Here is a 23,697-nt window from a genome sequence, read left to right as displayed (position 1 = left end):
TATATACTAATAAATATAAATACCTATGTTTTAGCAATTTTTATGAGGGTCAAAAAATATAGTGCAGGTAAAATGCTTTCATGTGGTATTCTGAAAATACTAGCTTTCTTGCAGACAGAATTTTTAAATTATCTAGTTTTGTTTGGGAAAATAAGTAATCCTAAGATCAATAGAGAGGTTAATCCTTGGATAATTTTAAACCAAAGTCATTCTAAAATTTAATTCAATAAATGGTTATTAGGTTTAAAATAAAATTACTTTAACATGTAATCTAACAAACAGTTATTAGGTGTCATCGTGCCAGGAACTGTGCAAGCATCAGAAATACAAAATTAAATATAGTTTAGTACAATAGGTATACTATTTGAGCATGTATACGTGGTAACCTGAATGCAAAAGTGAAACATATTGTAGACTTATTCAGATAGGAAAACATGAGTTAAGTGTTATTTCCTTGTCTGCATAACCATGTGTATTTAATTTATGCCCTCATGTTTTACTAGTTGTGGTTTTTCAGGTTATAACTGAATTTCTACAATAGGAAAGGGGATACATTTTAATTACCATCAGGATCTAGTATATGTGTTTTTCACTGTAGCAATCATGTTCTTACTTCTAAACTATTAAGAAAAGTACTGTGGGGGCGCCTGGGTGGCTCAGTCGGTTGAGCATCCAACTTCGGCTCAGGTCACGATCTCGCGACCGTGAGTTCGAGCCCCGCGTTGGGCTCTGGGCTGATGGCTCAGAGCCTGGAGCCTGCTTCCGATTCTGTGTCTCCCTCTCTCTCTGCCCCTCCCCCGTTCATGCTCTGTCTCTCTCTGTCTCAAAAATAAATAAACGTTAAAAAAAAAAATTAAAAAAAATAAAATTAAATTAAAAAAAGAAAAGTACTGTGTACAATTGATTCAATTTAATCGTGATTGTTTACTAAAAATATAAGTTGACAGAAATTTACTTGTGTGTAGATGATTTTCAGTTATCTGAAAATAATATCTACATGGATTACTGACTATGGGATTTGTTTTCTTATCCTGTAAGTTTATATATGTATCCAACCTTTCCATAGTGACTTTTCTGCCTCCTATACAGTTACTACTATAGAGACCCCAACTATTCAAATATTGAGATAACATATAATGATGAAGAGAAAGGTAGTTAATTTTATGTAAATGTTTTGATGCTTGATATATAATATGTAAGAGTAAATACAAGTTTAAGTGGCTTAATTCTACCTGTGAAAAATAAGGGAAGAGATGTCCTACCTTTCCTTTTTTTTAGACATTTACTTTAGAAAATTTGTGGTTATTTTCCTTCCATCTCTTTAAAATGTATGTAAATCTTTTTAAAGGCTAAATAAGCCCCTTGTCATTTTTACAATCTGGGAATGTCTTTCTCTAGGACCTGGGAGTCCTCTCTGAAATGTAATCATTAAAGAAGATAGTACTCCTATATCCCAATTTCTGTGGGCAGGTAGGAGGAGCCCAACCTTGGCCAACTTGCAGAACTACCTCCTGTCATAAAGTAAGAATTTAATTTGTTTTGAGTAAATTCAATTAACTAACACAATTACTCATCTTAATTATCAGGTGAATTTAGAATGAACTATGTGTGACAAATGATGCTGTCAAATCCTCTTCCTTGAACAATAGTTATTGTTTACTTTGATAACACGTATGAAATGTGTTGTATCTGCTTGGCTGTGTAAGAGTGAGATTTCCTTCTGCCTTTGCAGTTTCTTAATGGATTTGCAGTTACGCTCATCATATTCTGGTGTAATCCTCATTCAATAAGTATTTTCTCTCCCACCTTTGTGGAAATGTTTTCCTGGGTTGGCAGAAGGTTTTGTTTATATATTTCCCCAGCAAAGATGAACACAGATATTATCCATTCATTGAACCATTCATTGTTTTTTGAGAGAGGGAGAGTCTGCGTGTGTATGTGTGTTGAGCACATGTTTTGGGAGGGGCAAAGGAAGAGGGAGAGAGAGAATCCCAAGCAGGCTTACACTGCCAGCACAGAGTCCGATGCAGGGCTTAATCTCACCACTGTGAGAGTGTGACCTGAGCCAAAATCAAGAGTCAGAACCCCGAACCATTTATATTTTTAAAATGTTATTTGGGACACCTGGGTGGCTCAGCCAGGTAAGCATCTGACTCTTGATTTCGTCTCAGGTCATAATCTCACAGTTCATGGATTCAAGCCCTGTGTCAGGCTCTGCACTAATAGTGTAGAGCCTGCTTGGAATTCTCTCTTTTCGCTGTCTCTGCTCATGCTGTCTTTCTCTCAAAATAAATAAGTAAAAGTTAAAAAAATTAAAAATATAAAGTATTACTTGAAAATTGCTCAAAAACTATTTTAAAATAAATGAAAATCTTTATACATGTACATATGTATTGAATCATTTGATAACTGTTATAAGTAAAAAACAGTCGAATATCAGCAATTTCATGTGTTACAACCTAAATTATGTGAGTATAAAGATATGTGTGGAAGAATCTACATTAAACTGTTAAATCAACTAGTTGGGGAAATATATTACATTTTCTTTTATGTATCTATCCTCATATTTTATATCTTGTTGCAATAAGCTTGTACTATGTTTTTTTTCTTATTTTACAAAGAATAAATGATTAGGCAAAGATGTTGATTGCATTTGCAACATCAATCAAGGCAGAGACACTTTCCCTTTTACATATATATGTGCATGTGTGTGTGTGTGTGTGTGTGTGTGTGTGTGTGTGTGTAAAATGATGTATACAACTTTTGGTTTATATCCTTAAATCCTGCTTGTCCTTCATTTCGTTTTTTTACTTTTTCCACTGGCTGGGAAATGACAATAACTGGATATAGGAAATATCACTATCATCTCTCTCTCTCTCTCTCTCTCTCTCTCTCCATCATGTATCTATCTATCTATCTATCATCTATCTATCATCTATAGTGCAGCATTATGGTAGGAATTATATATGTACACACATATATATGTGTATATATATAATGTATATGTAAAAAATATATATAAAGATATATATATATATATAAAGATATATATTACAAGTTAGCCTGTGTAAATATGTGTTAAATGAAAAAACACATGAATGAATGAATGACCATAGCCAGAGAAGTTTTTTGAGAAATACTGAAGATTTAAAGAAGCTAAACTGGAATGGACTGACAGATGTTTGGAAGTAGAAAAACAGAAACAGTACAAATAAAAATATTTTTTGAAAAGTTTGGCCAATAATAAGGCAGGAAAAGTAGACTTTAATATCAGTTAAAAGAGACCTTTTGTACGGTAGACTCTAATAGTGGTTAAAAGTGATCTTTTTGTAGTTGCGAGTTCCTGGAGCAAGCACATTAACAGTATTTTTGGTAGCATAGACTTGAAGAGGCAGACAGGATAACTAAAAGCTGCAGATCATTGAGAAAGCAGGTCCTAGTCTTCAACTGGCTTGCACAGGATTCCTCTATTATTATGCAAAAGAAAAGCCTTCAGATGTAGGTCTGTTTGCAGATTTGCTGGAGGATTGGGAGGATCTCTGCTGATGATGACTTTCTGTTTCTGTGAGGGATGGAGATGAGATAGGATGCATCTGTCTTTAATGCTGAAGTGGCTCTTGCTGAGCTTAATATCTGCACGAGCAAAGATGGTATTTTACATGCTTTCAAAGTTAAAACTTTTAGTTGTCATTTGCATGCCCAGCTAATAATTCCAAAGCCTAGTCATTTTACCTGCTTGCCTAGGACAGATGATTTTTGTCCTTAGTTATTCATTGCCAAATAAACTCTGTGTGGACATCCCTGGAGCTGATTACAGGTCACCAGCCTATTTCCAACTTTTCCTCTTGGTGTGTTCCTGTTTGGTATCCATGGTTTTCTTCTCTCAATCAGAACCACCAAAAGGAGATGAGTTCTGGATTCCTTTTCTTCAAGAGTCTCTATATCTATTGGTGTTCAGTGAGGAAACTAGAAAAAAACAAAACAAACAAAAAAAAACCAAAAAAAAAAAACCAACAACTCTAGCTGTTTCACACGGCAAATGGCTTAATAATGGGTATTAAAAAAACATTAAAAGGTCTGGGGAAGAAGAGGTTAGAGAAGCCACTGTAACATTTAGGAAACCAGAAAATTTTCAGATTATAAAAAATCATTGCCACTGATTTCACTGCCTTCTGCATTAAAGCAGGTGATTTCCTTGGAGGACACCAGGAAGCTGCTAGAAAAGCCTTGGTAATTGCCGTCCACAGCCATGAGAATAATAATTGCTCTTGCTTTTCCTATGCCTTCCAGAATTACACTAGTGCCTCTCATTGGCAGAATCTAACCTAAGACCATACTGGCAGGAATTCTTGAAAATGTAGTCCCCAGGCTTCCAGCTCCTATGATAAAAGGAGACCAGAGAAGGAGAAAAATGGGGCAGAGCGGCCAACACAATTTCACTCAATCCAGCACATTTCTCAGCCAGATTACTCACATTCTTTCCCAGGGAGCAGTTCCCATTTGACCTACAGTAGGAGATGCTGAGTATGTGAATAAAACAGTACTAATTCAGGGAGACCCTAGTAGAAACTTATGCCTATAAGTTGAAACTAGTCAAGCATTAGAGGGCTAGGTTGATTTGCCTCTAGTTCCATTATCACAGCTCCTTAGCAGCAGCCCCAAAGGCATGGCAAATTAGTGTAGGAGTCATTTGTAGAGTTCCAAGCAGAAACTTAGTAATATATCTATGCTTCTCCTGACCCCCACCAAGTTGTTTGAAAGCCAAAATAGGGGGAAAGCAAGTATGAATTTCAGACACTAAACAGTTGCATTCGGAACAAGTTACACTTCTCCATCTCTAAAGGTAGCTCTGTTGCATGTAATAATTTAATGAAAACAGTTTGTAAGAAAGGTCAAAATAAAATCTTTATAGATGAGATTGCTTTGAAGATTCTGACCTAAAGCAACTTTGTGAACTAATACCGGTAAAGAAAGTAGAATTTTAAGAAAATTTGGGCAGATTGCAAACAGTATCTTTACTCAGAGTATTATACTAAGTAGTCCACAAGGAAGCATTACAGTTAAACTTAGTAGGGAAACTTTGGAAAAGCTCAGAACACTATAATAAAATCAGTGAGTTTTATGAAACCATGATCAACCTCTTCAATTTTATGAAATGTCAAGAATTTTTTATTTCTGTATTTAAATCTGGATGTCTTAGATATCCTGCCACTTACTTCTTCCACAAGAATATTGGCAAGCATACCAAATAACTATCTTGCCTTGTAGGAGCCTCATTTTATTTCTGTTTAGGGAAAAGTCCAGATTCTAAGAAGAAGATGGTGATCATAACAGGACCATTAGTTGCTTAAATTGAAACTGATGTAAAAAGAAATGGAAGACTTAGAACATATTTTTTAGTTTTAGGAGAAACTGAATTTAAAGGTCATGCTTGGCAATGTTTGAACCTCTGTCTCAGTAAAATACACAATTTAAGACCTCTGAAATACAACACATACACCTTTTAAAACATGGGAATGCCAAAATAAAAGTCTCTGAAATTCTCACCTTTTTTGTTTTCACAGTGGAATAAATTTCCCATTTGTTTGTACTCTGCAGCCTAAGAAATGTGAAAATCTGGTTTTTAATAAAACATTACTTCTAAACTTATTAATGTAAAAGGTACTTTCTCAAAAATTGAGAATTTATTTATTAGTTAACTGTCCTAAAACCTTCTGTAAGAGATTTTATAATTTAAAATCAAAAGCAATTTAACCTGATATATATATATCATAATCATATGATTATATATCTTATATATGTATGCATTGCCCATTTTATTTAAAAATATTTAGCGACAACAGTGACTAATTTAATTGCAAAATATTTTAATTTTGTGCAAAATGCATAAATCAAAGGAAATGCATATTATTTGTTTCTGTGAGGTAACCATGACCATGAAAAGGCAAGCTGCTTAACCCAGAAGAGATTTCTAATTTCATCTAATGGTAGTATATATTTCTTTCAGCAAAACTATGTAGAATTAAATAAGTTTTAACTGAGGTTAGAAAATCTAAGTTAAATTGAAATTAAATATTAAAATTCGGTAAAATGGTGAAGCCTTGGAGTGCTTTGCCAAGTAAAATGAACACAGCATTTAGAAGCGTTTGAATATTTCATGACTCAACAAAAATGAGGAGGCTAATCTGGCTTGAGGAATGGACTCTCTCATTGGAGGAAGTAACAATTAAAATAACCAGATATGTGCAAGCTTGATCTTTCTTTCAAGCCTTTATAGAATTTTCTGCGTGTGTCCTTCAGTTAGTAATTCTTTTATATTATTCTCCAATTTATATATCAATTTGTATGAAATCTCTACTGATTAAGTAAACTCTTATGGGCCAGAACAAGATTTCATACTTCTTTATAATTTTCAATTGTGCATGGCACAGTGCATATTATAGGCATGCAATAAACATTGCTGTTGGCATGGTTGATTATGATAATGATGATGTTGGACAGGTAGATTAAGACATTGTTGGATAATTGCTTGGATGCCAATCTGGTAACTTTAGATACAACTTTTTATTATTATTATCTAAGGTTAGAAAAGAGTTATGGAAAGTTTATGTGATGATCAAAATTTTAAGGAAGATTCTATAGTCACATGCATAATGGTATCAAGTGTGGTGGGGAAAAGAAAATCTGTTGCAAGAAATTCAATTAAAAAATGTACAGAGTAAGGGCTCCTGGGTGGCCCTGTCCAACTTTGGCTCGGGTCATTACCTCACAGTTCGTGAGTTTGAGCCCCACACTGGGCTCCGGGTTGTCAGCACAGAGCCTGCTTTGGATCCTCTGTCCACCCCCCTCTCTGCCCCTCCGCCACCCACATTCTCTCTCTAAAAAATAAATAAACATTAAAAAAATGTACAGAGTATTTGACAGAGGAAGAGTAAAACTAGTATTTCAGGTATTTTAGTACATCAGAAATGAATTAATAAGGACTTGAACCTCAATGACATTCATGGCAATGAAAATAAAGCAGCGGATAATTTAAATCATGACTCCGGACTTGAAATCACAATGTTGATGTGATCAGGATTCCCACATCCCTAATATATCAGGGCTATTGTTACATTTTCTATATGGCAAACAATATAGAATATATATGTGTGTCTGCCTCCTAATCACTAATGGTTTTCTCACCTTCAAATGTAGTACAGTTAGAACATACGTGGTTTACAAATAGATATTCTTTTGTCTCTTAAGCTTAATCTGAACTAGAGCATGAGATGTATTAGGCAAACTGCTTTGTAACACTTTTATGCTAGGCCTGCAACCTTGGTGTCTTAGCATACTTTGTGTTACCACCCTGACTGAGAAAAACAAGAGGAGATGGGTGGGTAGGGGGAGATGTGAAGGGCTCCATTTCCCTATGGCATCTGCCAGAGATGGCCTAAGATTTTCCTTGCTCTATCCTTTGATCTCAAACTCTTTCTAACCTTTTTTGCATTTCAAGTAGAACATCAACTCCCAGTTTACAGACATTACCAAGATCAGTGTGATCACCTCAGTCACTCTCAAAAATTCTCTGGTGCTTCCCTGTTGCCCTCGATAGGGAATGGAATGTGGAAATGGGAAAATGATCTAAACCCCATTTATTCTATAGTTTCTTAGTTCTTATTCTGTTATATATAACCATCATAGATTTTTCAACTTTTGCGTAGTACTTGTAATTCTTAATACAATTTTAAATTAAGCAACTTAAAACGTTGGCAGTTTTATTTCATAACCCCCAATGATGGGTTCAGGACATGCTACCCCATCATGGCTCCTTGGTATATTAAGCATTTTAAGCTAAAGTAGTTTGAGAGAATAACAGTGGCAGGAAAGTCTCCCATCCTCCCTCCACCCTTCTCCCCTGAAACAGATCATAAAACCCTCATGTGAGAGTCATCATCCCTATATCCAGAGGAAAGCAGCCTCCAAAAACAAAGCGATGCCAGGAAGAATCTGGATAAACAGGCCTTGCTCAGTTTTCTCTAGTTTACAACCCTTAGCTCATACTCCTTGATCTATCATATTTCTGCACAACTGCCCACTCTTCATGAAACCTACCATAAAATACTAAGATCTAACTGTTTCTTCAGGTCTTCATTTCCTTATGAAGGCTCCATGTCACATAAAACTTACATTAAAGAAATGTGGATACTTTTTTCCTACAAACATGCCTTTGTCAATTTAATTTTCTGTTTCAGGCAAGAACTCTTAAGGAAGTTGAGTAAAACTTTGCCCTCCCCAACACTGACATAAAAAATATACCAATTTACTTAGTATAAAAGAGAGTATCCATGGGTGCATGGGTGACTCAGTCAGTTAAGTGTCTGACTCTTGATCTGGGCTCAGGTCATGATCTCATGGTTTGTGAGTTTGAGCCCTGGGTAGGGCTTTGCACTGACATCATGGAGCCTGCTTGGGATTCTCTCTCTCCCTCTCCCTCTTCCTCTCCCTATGCCCCTCCCCTGCTAATGTGCTCTTTCTTTCTCTCAAAATAAATCTTAAAAAACTTTAAAAGAGAGTATCTATAAAAATGTGTATATTAAAAAATACCTTTATAATAACCTTAAATAATTTTGTTATTCTTTAGAGATGCATGAACCACACTTTGGGAGCTTAGCATTAGAGGCCAGAATTTATCATGAAAGAATTTCAAAGGCAAAAACATCGAAATCTTGGTAACTGAGTCTGGGTAAGAAGGGCACAGTTAGTACAGTAGTTAACTGCTAATATTTAAGTGTTGAAAATTAACGGGGTGATTGGAAGGGAAGCTAGTTGGTCGAGAAAAAAGAATAAAAGTTATTTTTAATAAATTTGTCATAATCATGATAAAAGTGAAAATAGCAAGTATATCACCAAAGATTGTAAACTGATATTTATATAAACAATGAGAATAGAGATATAGATTTAGGATTGATTGCCCTCTATTTGAGATCTGATAAGCCAAGAAAGGAAGTTTTAGTTCTCTTTCGTGGAAAGAATAAAGAGAAAAACAGAACACACATATTTCATAATGTGGTATATGTATTCCTGGAAAACCTTATATTCTGCCAAATTGTATGCAACAAATAAGTCTTACATGAAAGATAGAATTGGGGCCAAACCCATCAAACTCTGCAACTTTGTAACCAGAGCAATAACAGAATAAAAAAAACAATTCTAAATTTAACACTGACAGATTTTTAAAAAGGCAAATTCCTAATAAATTAATAAATTGTACCATAAAAATGATTTTATAAAACAAACAATAAAAGGAAAAAGCTTGATGGAAGGTGTGTAAAGAAAGATGTGGGGGCACCTGGGTGGCTCAGTGGGTTAAGCATCTGACTTTGACTCAGGTCATGATCTCACAGTTCGTGAGTTTGACCCTACATCAGGCTTTGCGTTGACAGTGCAGAGCCAGCTTGTAATTCTCTGTCTCTCTACCTCTCTGCCCTTCCCCACTTCTACTTTTTTTTTAATCTCTCTCAATACAAATAAATGAACTTAAAAAAAAAAGAGTAGGAATAGTCTCTTTCATAGCCTCAGTATTTAAGAAAACATAAAGGAAAGATGTGGAGTTACACAGACGAGAAAATTATAAGGATTGGTGAGAAGTAGGTAGTAAAGACTATGCAAGGGGCCAAACTGAGCCAAGACAAAGAACATGTGGTGACATGGTTAAATGCCCCTCTGTGGCTTGCTATAATTTAGCTGCATGTGGTAGACAGAATAATGCCCCCCCCATATCCATATCTTCATCTCTAAAACCTGTAAATATATTAGCTCATGTGGCAAAATGGCAGTCCTTACATGTAAAGCCTTTGACATTGAGAGATTGTCCTAGATTATCTGGGTACCCTCCATCTAATGACATAGGTCCTTAAAAGCAGAGATTCTTCCCTGGCTGTGGTCACAGGGAAATGTGAATGTTAAAGAAGTTCAGAGAGATACTTTGCTGGCTTTCAAGTTTGAGTGAGGGGACCTCAAGGCAAGAAGTGTGGGCAGCCTGTAGGAACTGGGAAAGTCAAAGGAGCAGATTCTCCTCCAGAACCTATGGAAAGGAATGCAGCTCTGCAGACACTTTGATCTTGGCCCAGTGAGATAAAGAGCTGTGTCAGACTCCTACTGCAGCTAGTCCTGCTACTATTAATGCTGTGACTACTACTGCTATTACTACTTTCAATCTGTAAGGGTAAATTTGTGTTTTATGCCACTAAGTTTGTGATAACTTATTAAGCAGAAATAGAAAACTAATACAACATGTTTCTGTATTTTATGCTTTGTTCTCAACTGTTATTAGTGGTGCCAGAAAATAGAATAGGCTAGAAAAAAGTCATGCATCATCCCATGTGAATTTTATGTCATATTCACTTTACACTAATTTATACTAAGAGCATGTAAAGTCATTTGTACTACAGAAACATGTGAAAACAGAAAAGGCCACTCTCAAAACTGGTATTTGGAGAAAGTATTTAAAAAACAGCTGAGGGGCGCCTGGGTGGCGCAGTCGGTTAAGCGTCCGACTTCAGCCAGGTCACGATCTCGCGGTCTGTGAGTTCGAGCCCCGCGTCAGGCTCTGGGCTGATGGCTCGGAGCCTGGAGCCTGTTTCCGATTCTGTGTCTCCCTCTCTCTCTGCCCCTCCCCCGTTCATGCTCTGTCTCTCTCTGTCCCAAAAATAAATAAAAAACGTTGAAAAAAATTAAAAAAAAAAACAGCTGAAAAAAAGTGAAGCAAGGTACAAAAGGCAGGGCAAATGGAACATAAAAGTAGAATCAAATCTTATCCAGGATGGCCTACAGGATAAGGGTTTTGTGATTGTATGAGTAGAGAATTCGATCAATGTTGAGTGGTCATGGAGAGATTTTTCAGGTGTTTTGTCTTATCACTAGGGTTGTCAGATAAAATACAGATTACCCAGTTAAATTTGGATTTCAGATAAGCAGCTCATAATTTTTGTTTGAGTATAAGTATGTCCCATACAGTATTTGGAACATGCTTATACTAAAAAGTTATTCATTGTTAACCTGAAAGTCATTTACCTAAGTGTTCTATATTTTTATTTGCTTAGTCTGGCAACCCTACTTGTTTTTAACATTCTTAAATTTAAGACATTTTTATTATTAATGTATCAAGAATCCTAAGAATCTTTCAGGTTAGGTATTTACTGTTTCACTTTAAAATCTCTTGCTAAATTCATGATGTGTCTTATTTGGCATCTTAAAATCATGGAAATAGGCATAAGCTTTTCTCATGAATATTTTTCCGTATATTTAACATTTATATCTAATTGGTCAATTGATATTTACATTTCATTGTCTAATCGATAGTGCATGTATGTCTGTGTTTTTATGAACTGTTTCTGGCAAACTAAAATTGAATCTATGATAGTGAAAACATTGAATGAGAACATTCATTCTGTAATGTGTTGTTTTATGAGGGTAAAGCAAATTTGTTGAATTTGTGTTGTGTAAGGCAGCATGTATTTGAAAATTAGCTGCGCAGTGGAGCAGGTTTGCATGTTTCTATGTAGTGTGTGGAATTTGTAAGGCTTTCAAAAAGAGCCTGATGCTGACAGAGTTTTCAGCCATGACTTTACACTACATCTGATCTTCAACTTGACTTGTTTTCCAATCACTTAAAGTGTCCAAAAAATTTTATTCCAAAATTCCAATTATTTGAATTTTTTTCTTCATGTTTCTATTTATTTTTTAAGTTTATTTATTTATTTATATCTAGAGAAAGAAAGAGAGAGAGAGTAGGGGAGGAGCAGAGAGAGAAAGGGAGAGAATCCCAAGCAGGCTCCACACTGTCAGCGCAGAACCCATTGCGGGGCTCAAACTCATGAACTGTGAGATCATGACCTGAGCTGAGATCAAGAGTCAGACACTTAACAGACTGGACCAACCAGGTGCCCCAATTTTTAAAACTTATTTGAAAAATTTTTCTTTTTTCTCTATACTTTCTCCACACATGTAAATATATCTAGACTTTTAAACCTTTTCTGAAATCTATATTTCAATTTATATGGATCAAGAACTGTGTACATATTATGAACTGATTAGGGTTTAATGACTTCACCAACTGAGGAAAAAAGTACCAGGAAAACCAGAAATAAAATTATCAGTATTCCTTATAATTTCCAAATGCATTTATGCAAAAATTTCTGGCCATAAACTTCTTCAAATAAACTAAGCTTTCAGGTAAGTCTGAATAAATTTACTCTGAGGTTTATATCATAGGCATGTAAATGACAAGAAATGCACTCTGTATGACAAGGTGGCACAACGGATGGAAAATTTTAGTCAAAAATTATACACAGGAGATTTTCTTCTATGTAAATGATCCATATATTCATCTGTCGATGGCCAAAATTTGTCTCCAAATTGAAGATTAAAATTAGAGGAACTTCTGAAATAGGACTTCTAAAAATATATATGTAAATTAGCAGGACAATTTCTTTTAACCAACTGTACATGCAGCTTGCCTGATTCGTTCTGGCTATTAAAAAAAGAAAAGGTGAAGAACATGCATACAGCTTTGTGGTATTTCATATGCATTCTTCCTTTTCCTTTTTTCAGATTTGCAATTTTATTATTTTATACATTGTCATATATACAAATTAAATACAAAGCATAAGGACCCTTAATGATAAGCTTTTCAGCATTGTAATCTTGCAGAAATACTTTCATATAATATTTGACAGCAAGTTGAACAACACCCCTCTCTGACTTATGAAAACACAGCGTCAATGGAGTACAGGCTTAATTACAAAGGGCATTATTTCCCAGGAGCTATGAAGGATTAAACAATATCTCAATTTGTGGCATTCTATTTGGTATCATATTACTTTGAACTGTCTAAGGTTTCTTTTGAAAAAAAAAAGAGAGAGAAAAAGAATTGCAATCCTTTATATCATGGCTACCAACATCTGTAGGAGTTGCTGTATTACATAGTCAATAGCAGCTATATTTAAAGGCAGAAAAATGATTTTGTGTGTGTTTATATTTTATATGTTGTGCCAATTTTTTCAACAAAAAGTCCCTTTGTACTTTTATCTTATAAATGGACTGTATTGCTTCATAAACAAAAGTATTCTCTCAAGTCATATTTAAGGAAGCAAAGATTTCCAACTATAAATAGTCACAGCTTTAAAACAGATGTTTTTCAAATTTCACTTGTATTTGGTTGGTTCCATTTTCAGGGATACATTTTCACTTGTATTAAATGTTGGAAATCATGGTTTCATTCCAAGTAGAGTCTGAAACAGAACTAAAGATATAAAATAAGAAGATGACCTATATTTCCAAATATTTTGGAATTATAGTTTAGATTCCAGAACCCATTTATTTATTCCTTTTCCCCTTCCCTTGCCACATGTTACCAAAAGTAGCATAACATCCAGGAAGGAATAAAGGCTTTTGAATCAAAAACATCTAGGTTTGAGTAGGGGTTTATTTTTGGCAAGTTCCTTGCCATCACTGAGCTCTGTTTACCTTTGTAAAGTAGGGATAATGATAGTGTGCTATTGTTCGGAGCAGCCCTCCATAAGTTTTTTCATATTTGTGTATGGTCTGGGTTTTCTGAACAAAACTCACTGGAAAACTTCATTAAAAGGATGATTACTAGCAAACATAGTTTGAAAGCTGGAGATGGCGTATTGTTCCAATTACTTAGAGACATATTTCCCCTGAGGCCATTTGCTGTTCCAGCTTTGGTAGGTTGGGACTTTTCTCTGCCTTCTCAGGAAAAGATTTATTTACATTCCTGCTTAAAGGCTTCTCTCTCTATTTCTCTCTCTCTCTCTCTCTCTCTCTCTCTCTCTCTCTCTCACTCTATCCAAGGTAAGGAGGGACAGATATGTCAACTGTCCCATACAACTTAAGAATCTCATAAATTCAGGATTCCTACTATGTGGTACAAGCACACAATAACATTAGGCTCTTACCATGTTGCTCATTGGAGATTGGAGTTTGGAGACCTAGTGCCGAGATGCTCTGTTTTTGTTTGTTTGTTTGTTTGTTTGTTTGTTTTAATGTTTATTTATTTTTGAGAGAGTGAGAGAGAGAGCAGGATTGGGGATAGGGCAGAGACAGGGGGAGACACAGAATCTGAAGCAGGCTCCAGGCTCTGAGCTGTCAGAACAGAGGCCAGTGTGGGGCTCAAACTCACAAACCATGAGATCATGACCTGAGCTGAAGTGAGATGCTTAACCAGCTGAGCCACTCAGGCATCCCCCAGGATACTCTGTTTGTAATAATGATCTGTTCTCTGATCCAGAAACCTTATGTGTCCTATTAGAACCTGCATCTATCTACCTACCTATCTTTATCTATAATAATATATTACATAAAAAAGAATATTCCTACCTAAGAGAACCTAGAATTTGTTCAATGACGATGTTCCCAGCCTTAGAAGATGATGCATGTTTCTATTTCTAGTATGGGCTTAGATAGACTAGTCCCCCTTTCCTCTAGTTAATTTAGAGGTAGGTTAAATAACCAAAGATATCAAAGGAAAAAATGGCCAAGTCAATTGTAGTTCTATGAATGATTTTCCTCATAAATAAGAAAGTGCCATATTACAAGAATCCCTTTTCTCTCCTGATTATTTGCATCTTGGAGCTTGTCTTATGAGGATATGATATATGGAGAAGCAGCAGACACGTTGTGACCATTAGAAGCAAATGTGAAGAAGGGAACCAGCAGACTGGGGATGGAAGAATAGAAGAATGTCATATCAGTGAGCAAAATAGCAAAATAGTGTTCTGGACAACATCTGTAAGCTGCTGACTCAACCCTGAACTCATGCCTTTGGATTTTCTATTGAATATAAAATAAGTGCCCCTACAATTCAAACAAGCTCTTGTTATTTTCACTTATTTAGAACTAAGTGGTACAAGAATCTAGGAAGTGTGAAGCTTAAATGAAATGAGAAATAAGTAACTAGAATAGAACCTAGTAGAAGATTAGCTAAGAAAAGAAAAAAATGCTGCTGCTGCTGATACTACTACTGAAGGGGATTATCCCAGGTCTGAGCCCCTGGAGGCCTATTGTAAAAGTGTCTATATCATAGACCTGGGGCTCTAGTTTGGGAGGGTTTGTGAAAGATGGTTATTTAATCACGAAGACAGGAATGATGGGGCATGTTGGTAAATGGCAGGAACATTAGGATAAAATACAAAAGGCGTTAATATTTAATTAGAGCATTTATCCTCAAACAGGAATGCTTTAAACTCTTCTAATAATTATTTAGAACTCCAAGAAGTTTTGCTTATATGAGTTGTCTATATCAATATTTACTGTATTAGAATTTAAAATTGAGAAATTTGGGGGGGCACCTGTGTGGCTCAGTCAGTTAAACATCAGACTTCGGCTCAGGTCATGATCTCACGGTTTGTGAATTGGAGACCCTGGTTGGCTCTATGCTGACAGCTCAGAGCCTGGAGACTGCTTCAGATTCTGTGTCTCCCTCTCTCTCTGCCCCTCCCCTGCTCATGCTCTGCCTTTCTCTCTTTCAAAAATAAGTAAACATTAAAAAAAATTTTTAACTGAGAAATTTTAAAAATGAAATTTGTTGAGTGCTTCATTTTAACTTTATTTAAAAACATATTTTATATAAATTGTTTTTTCCAAAATTAGGGAAAAAAATGAGAAACATCATTGTTTAAACTTTTTGCAAATCACTTTACTGTTTGGCTTCTCATATCTGTCTCTGCATTCAAACTGTTTTTGTACTGTTTGGGTGAAGTATAGAGAAGAAGGTTTGGTTTTACACAGATATGCAGTTAGAGAAGGAAGGAGTATTGTAATAATCTTTAAGATAATTGTTAAGTGTGTGTGTGTGTGTGTGTGTGTGTGTGTGTGTGTGTCTGTTTGGAATTGCACCAAAACTTGTCAATTGATAGTTTCTCAAAAGTTGATTATAATGTAGAATTTTGATTTACAGCAACAAATATTTCAAAGCAACAAATGTGAAATACATTGCTGTATCTTGCATCTTAATTACCCTTTACTCATGCATAATTCTGTAGCATCATGCTGCATTGCTATTTGGAAAATACTGGTTAACTGAGTTATGTATATCTCTAAAAAATTGGCAAATTCATTATTACATTTGTTAGCATCACTGGTGTTCTCGTAAGAATATTATTTAAGTATTGGGAAATTGTCAAGTTCATGGTGGCAGACCTATATTTTCCAAAATGCTAATTTTTCCTTGAAAGCTTGAAATATATCATTGCAACAAATATTGTCAGTTGTTTTCCTTGAAATGATAGGCTCACTTCATTAATTTTTGAAATGAAAGTCTGTCAAAACATGTCTGAGTAATTATAGTGTGCCACTTGTGTTTTCAGGTAAAAATGCTGCTCCACTGAAAAAGCAGCTAGTTGAGCTTGCATCTGAAACAGTTGCACAAGGGTTTTTACTGGATACAGCCACATGTTTCAGATTGTGGCAGAAGTGTTTTATCTTTATCTCACATTTTGTCATATTCTCTATTAACAGAGGAATGTATGCAAAGGTCGAGCTTAATTAAATTAATTTTACTGCTTTATCAAGAACACTGTTAGGTGAAATTCAGTGTGTTTCTTACAGAATTATGAGTGCATGGCAATAGATAATACAATGACTCCTAGACTACTGATATAATTTAGTGCCTACTGTCCTGATTTATGTTGAGGTGTCAGCAGTTTTGCCACCATTGTTTTCGCACTATCAGTGTACATATCAGCCAAGTGAAAAAGGCAAGTTATGTCTCGGTATTATGAAATAGTTTTGACCTCATTGGCCTCTGAAAGGGTCTCACCAGCTGTTTTTGGCTTTACAGATCATATTTGGAGAACGATTGACTTAGGAACAAGGGGATGGGAGGGAAATGTATCAGTGTGTCAAAATATCCCTAATATCCTGACATAGGCTGATAGAATGAAGACTTCACGTCAAGCCCATTAAAAGAGAGGGCCACTTATTTGGATTTATCAGCCGTTCATCCCAGTAATCCCTAGTTCTTGTTCCCAGAGATATATGTGATTCAGGAATCTTCCATTTAGAGAGGTATTGTTGGAGTAGGTGTGATGGTTATGAACCTTTAACCATTGATTCATGATATCTGGGTCTCCTAATGTAGTTGAAGGGAGAAATCAAGAAGTGTTTGACTTTTATCAAGTCCTTCAAACACAGTGCTTACTGCAGTGAGTTCAAGTTTTACCCAAGCTTCATCATTTTCTTGTGCTGTCTTTCCTTTTCTGTCATCAAATGCAGGGGTCTGCTGCATATTTTTCCTTCTCCCCACAGACTTACTTTAGAAGCAGGCAGGCTTATTTTTGCATTATTCACTTATAACATCTGCTTTGTAGAGACAGGGAGTAATTCTTGTTGACTCAACTATTTTATCTTGCTTAGTGAGATAAAAGTTCAGTAACACCCAAAGCTAAAACATTTTTGTGGTCAGCAGTTACTGACTGGTACAAAGTTATTACTTTTATGTACTTATCACAGTTCTTTCGGTTCATGAACCGCTGACATTTGTTTTTCTTATCCCAAGTTAAGAAAATCACACACACACAAAAAAACCTGTAAGAACTCTGCTCGGTATGGTAAGTAAAGTTGAGATTTAATTTCTAGAGGCTAGAGAATGCCTCTTTATCCAAAGCATAATGCTCCTTACTGATATATTCCAACATTTGTATACTCTTACTAATAATGAGATACTAATTTTTATACCAGTTTCAATATTTACTTTGTTTTTTTATATTTAAATGTATTCCATTTTTGTCTCATCTACTATTATTTATTGCTGATTGCAATTATTGATCCCTATTAAACACTGTAAATTTTTTAAAACATGGTAAAACGTAAGCACGTAAATAAACGTCTAACAATGACTTCTCATATGCTACTCTGTTCAAATTCTCCCTTAATTCCAATTTTTCACTCTGAAGGCAATTTTAAATGGCACAAAGAGTCTGGTGGTGTGTCTCTGATATTGATGTATAAAGATTGTGCACAAGACCATGATTGTCACAGCTATGTGATAACAGAAATAGGCAATGGCATTTTGGGGATACTAATGGAAAATTAGTATACCTCAGGAAAATTAACTCATGGAATATGAAATACTCCTAGTCATAAATCATAGAATGTTATTTCTTTCCTGTGAGAATTAGTAGAGAACACATGCATTTAGACACTTGGTTATAAGCAATGTATGCTGAAGGCCACTGCAAAGAATATGTGCATTTTGTACTAAGGAAGAATGAATAATCCTCTTAAGAACTATACATTTCCTTAGAGAGTCAGATATTTGCTTAAAAGATTTCAAGGTTTAGTTATAACTGTTCTACTATAAGACTAAATTAATTTTAACTTTTAAAAATTCGTGCATTGAAGAAGATATATACCTGGTTTGAGCAAATCCTATAATAGTTTTGAAGTAAGGGTAAGACACCATCACATGAGGAAGTAGCAAACATGGGCAGCACATAGAGAGATAGTGTCTTTCCTGAATCTCCTTTCTTGTATTTCCTTTCCTGTTTCCTCTATACTACCAGTCTCATTACATGGCAAGTGGGGTTTAGAATACAGTGAGTGGGGGATGAAGCATGAAATTTGGAAGAGGAAAAACAAGTATCACAAGAAAAAAAAAAAAAAACCTCCAAAGAGTGTAAGACTCTTTTCTAGGCTATCGTTCATACATGAAAAACTTAAAGAATTCATAGGTAAATCTGGTAGTGACTGAAAAGTATTGACCTTTTCCTTTCATTCCATCTTTTAGGAACCAATAATATTTAATGAGAAATTAAAATAGCATGCTCATTCTTTATTCTTTCAGGTTATGTTGCATATATATGTATGATATATATCAGATTCTCACATTAATGTAGGAATCCAGTAATTACTTTTACACTTTGCCATTAGTGTTGCTATGTTATACATGGTGGCCTTAAAGCTTAAAGCTCTTCCCACCCATTGTTCAAAGAAGTTTCCAGATTATTTATTTTCCCTAGATGTCAGAAGATCAGGGAAAAATCCCAGGTACTAAAAACATTAGTCTTAAAAAATTCTGCTCTAAGCACATGATGAAGAGCTGTAATACAATTCTAATTTGTTACACTAAGGTTCTTTTTTAGATTTCAGGTTATTGACAATTTTTTAAACAACTTTATTGAGTTATATATTACAAATCATAAAATTTACCCATTTTAAGTGTACAGTTTGATAATTTTTAGTAAATTTAAATAGCTGTAGAGCCATCAGCACAATAAACCCAGAAAGAATCCCTGTGTCCATTTTCAGCAAATCCTCATTCCCACTGCCATTCCCAGGCAACCACTAAATCTACATTTGTCTTTTTTTTTTTTTTTCCTTCTGGACCATTCATATACATAGAGTCATACACTATGTCTTGCATCTGACTTCTTTAGCTTTAGCATGTTTCTGAGGTTCATCCATGTTGTAGAATCATAGTAGTTTCTTCCTTTTTATTGCAGACCAGTATTCCCTTGTATGGATACACCACATTTTGTTTAGACATTTATCAGTTGATGGACATTTGAATTGTTGCCACATTTCAGCTACTATGAATGATGTTTCTGTGAACATTCATATGAAAATCCTTGTGTGGACATATTTTTATGTATTCTGGGTAAGTGCTCAGGAATGGAATTGCTGGATCATATGATAAATTTATGTTTCACTTTTTAAGAAACTGCTGAAAGATTTTCCAAAGTAACTGCACCATTTTCCATTACTACTAGCATGTACAAAGGTTCCAGTTTTCTGTATTCTTGCCAACACCTCTTATTATATGTCTTTTTTATATAGCCATTCTAGTGAGTGTGAAATGACCCCTCACTGTGGTTTAAATTTACATGTCTCAAATGACTAATGAGATTGAGCATTTTTATGTGTTTATTGGACATTCATAAATCTTTTTTAAATGTCAATTTAAATATTGTCAAGTGACTACAAGTTAACAATAAGGTAGAGGGTCTTGCTGAGTTCACCTTTTAAATCTTCTTGATGGTCAGCCTCTCAGGCTTTTCATGGTAAAATGCTACTTTGCTCTTCCATGAGATAAATGAAGCTTTCGAATATCTGACACTGCGATAACGTACGCTCTCTTCTGCTTACATCTGTTAGGAAGAGTTACGTAGGCCTGGTTTCCCACTTTCCATATTTTCCTGCAAGACTGACTTTCTTTTGAACAGTGTTATGATTTGTAGGCAAAAAGGCATGTATCTATTTCCAAAAGTGGAATAGAGTAGCACAGAGAGTTCAACACTACACAGTGATGTTTGTGTTAGTAATTAGTGGCCCTATGTAAAATCTTAATTGCATTTATTTGCATGTAGACTTACCAGCTGACCTCCTTGACTTGGTCCTCTGCCTGACCAAAGCTATCATATATACATGACTTACACATATAAACTTGAGGACTTGAACCTGGATACTCTTGACTCTCTGCTTTTCAAGTTTCTGAACATAAGACCTTTATTCTGATTGCCATAAATAAGACAAGAAAATATTAATCTCTTTCAAGAGTGAGATTACCACACTTTTTTGCATATTTTGATGCCTATCACCACACACCAGAAATACTAATTGAATGTTTACAAAAGAAATTAGCATAATTTTGGGAAGTTATTGTTAGATAATATTTTGTTACATATTATTTATTAGATAAAATTTCTCCCCCTTTCCTGTACTACTGAGATACATATATATCACATATAGAGACATTTGCCCTCCTGTGTTACCAGCAACTATGTAATAGACTGCGGTATTATAATTCTACTTTGTGTCATTACAAAATAACTGCTATTAGACCTGTTGTGCTACCATAAATTACTGCAAAAATGGACTGCTTTCAGATGTGGTGGGAATCACTGAAAAAAAGAAAATAAATGAGATGAGCTTCATGATTGCCCTGGTTTTCTGCATGAATGCATATTCCTGACTGTAGTTCTGGGAGAGGAAGCCCAAAAGTAGTCTTGTCAAATTGAGGAGACAGAGATCAGAACTTGAGGCTACTGACTTGGCTAGAATTTTCAGAGCAGGGTATCAGAGAAAAGATATCTGTCTAGAGAAGGAGGTTCAGAAATGTGTATGCAACTCACCTCGGGTCTTTGGCTACAGACTAAGCTGAACATGTGCAAATGACGTTCCGAGAGGCTTCATACATAATGACTGCCAAAAGACACACAACTATTAGGGAGCCTTGAGCCAAACAACTGCTGCAGCTGGCACAGAACAGATGTTGTGATTCCAGGTAGCCAGTGTGGAGAGATTTTGTTTAATATGGTAGGTAGCAAAGAGATCATGCTTTACTGGTGATCTAATTCTGGGTCTCAAAGCCTGCTCTCTACTGCAAGTAACAAGGATTTTTTTTTTTTTTAAAGGTTTGGAAAGGTAAAGGATATGGGTGAATAAACTGTCAGGTGGGACAAAATAAATGCTTCATTAAGGAAAGCAAAAACATGTAAATAATCAGTAATATAATATTCATAATGTCCAGTATGCCGTGAAAAATAGACACACAAAAGCAACTAATGAGACCTGTATCCAGGAGAAATACCAATCAATAATGAAAATGACAGAGGTGTCAGGATTAACAGATGATTTCATAAGAGCTATTTAAAATGAGTACAAATTTTAGAAGTAATTTTAAGGGCAATTTTGACTTTAAAATTTAATATCCTATGTAAGATGCAACTTTTCCAAACCTTACATTAAATGAGTACATAGTAGATAAATCAAAGAATATGTGCATACATACATACAAAAAATAGATATATTTGGCTGACAGGGGAACATGAGAACATTGTAAATAGGAGAAACATCAGAGTAGGGTATAGAGAGGAAATTGACATGTTCTGTAAGATGGGTTGTATAGGAGGATAGTGGATTTGAAATGGTAAAAGATGAAATTTGAGAGTTATGAAGGAGCCAGTTGATATGGATTTTGAAACCAGATTGACGGGTTTGAATTGGCCCTAACCATAGTAGGTATTCAAGAAATATCTTGATTTATCCAATTTTTATATGTGATAAGTGTGGGAAATGATATACTGGATAAGTAAGAACCCGTTGCCATTGCTGGAGGTTAGGAAGGGTAGTTGCCATGTATGCAAATAGACCCATGTGTGCATCACATGTTGAAAGTGAAAGAACTGTACAGTTAAAGACATCTGTCATTAAAGACATGTGCCCTCTGGCTGAGCACAACACAAAGAAGAAAAGACTATTTTCTGTAACTTCTGATGATTATTGCATCTAGGTAAATTAGTGGAATGGCTTCCAGTCAAGGCTTAGGATCATCTATGCCAGGGAATAATCATTATCAACCATAAACGAATAAGAGCCCTGCCTTGTAATTATTGTCTTATCAACATTGTTGTATTGTAATAACTTTGGGATACTGCTTATCTTTCAGATTTATTATAAAGTGTGCCGGCAGTTTTGGTATTGATAGTGATTCAACTTTGAAGCACGCTTTTTCTATTTTTCTAGTAAGCATTTATTTCAGGTTAGTTAAAAAAATATCTTGAGATTTTAAGGTAGCAATTGTAGCTGCTTATCTGTTTGAATCAGAATTGTATCCATGTTATGCAAGCAAAATAAAAAGAAAGACATTAGATGTTAGACTAATGTATAATAGCAATCATAATTTCAGTTGTTGTTTTCAACTTTTTAAATCTAAACACTTACAATTTTCTCATTGACATGATTGAAATGATAAAGAAATGTTATAAATGTTGTCTTAAAAACAAATTTATGTTAACTAGTGCCCACGTTTATATTTTTACTTCTTGAGATTCCATGTAAGATTTTGCTTGGAAAGAAAAGTGTTCATTTGTTGACAACATTTAAAACCACTATTCTGAGTTACTGATCAAAAGGAACCTGAAAAAAGAAAGGTAGCACTGTTAGAGAATTAGGAATTCTGTGAAGATAAATCTAATTTTAGACAAGTAGAGTTGGGTGAAGTGACATTAAGCTACATTATATGTATTTATAAGTTGTCTTCATTGATTTCCAAGGAAAATAAATATGGGTGGGGCCTCTAAAGAAGTGGAAAAGGAAAGAGAACACAAAGAGCTATGTCTAAGTCTTGTAGACATCTTAAATTTGGAGAAACTGAGGAGAAATTGCACACTGTGTATTGGCAAATTTACCTCATAAAAACCCAGTCTGAAATACACCGAGTTTTACTCATACATTTGTGTTCATGCCATACAGCAAACATGGTGACTGCAGTTAGGGCCTGGTTAGAAAGCCCTGGCACAATGGGCCATTGCTGCTCTTCCCATTCACAGATGTGTTCTCTTTATCTAGCCCTTTGAACCTGGTCTTGGGTCTTGCTTTTTGATCAATGGAATGTGACAGAAATGATGCTGGACAACTTCTGAGACCTTGCACTCTCTTGTCATGTGGACATCACATCTCTGGAAGTCCAGTCTGATCTAGTCTCCTGGATGAAAAAAGACATGTGGGGAGAGCCCTAGATATTCGAGATGTTACAGCTGAACTCCAATCCCAACCAACTTCTCAGCTGTATGTAGCATCCTGAAGAAGCACATGTGAAAACAGCACAGGAATCATCCAATCACACCAAAGATATACGAGAAATAACAAATCATTCTTGCTTTGGGCTTCTGAGTTCTGGGGCAGATTCTT

General features: G+C 35.2%; 1 long non-coding RNA gene across 3 annotated transcripts in view; it reads left to right on the top strand.

The window, feature by feature from the left end:
• Positions 1-23,697, top strand: part of LOC122239772 — a 138,962-nt gene that overhangs the window by 32,230 nt on the left and 83,035 nt on the right. For all 3 annotated transcript variants that reach the window (XR_006219178.1, XR_006219166.1, XR_006219172.1), the window contains exon 2: positions 1,399-1,521. This is a non-coding gene — a long non-coding RNA (uncharacterized LOC122239772). The remainder of the gene's footprint in view (positions 1-1,398; positions 1,522-23,697) is intronic.

Source organism: Panthera tigris, chromosome A1 (assembly GCF_018350195.1).
Source record: "Panthera tigris isolate Pti1 chromosome A1, P.tigris_Pti1_mat1.1, whole genome shotgun sequence".
Classification (NCBI taxonomy): Eukaryota; Metazoa; Chordata; class Mammalia; order Carnivora; family Felidae; genus Panthera; species Panthera tigris.
This window is presented reverse-complemented; position numbering and strand designations above follow the sequence as displayed.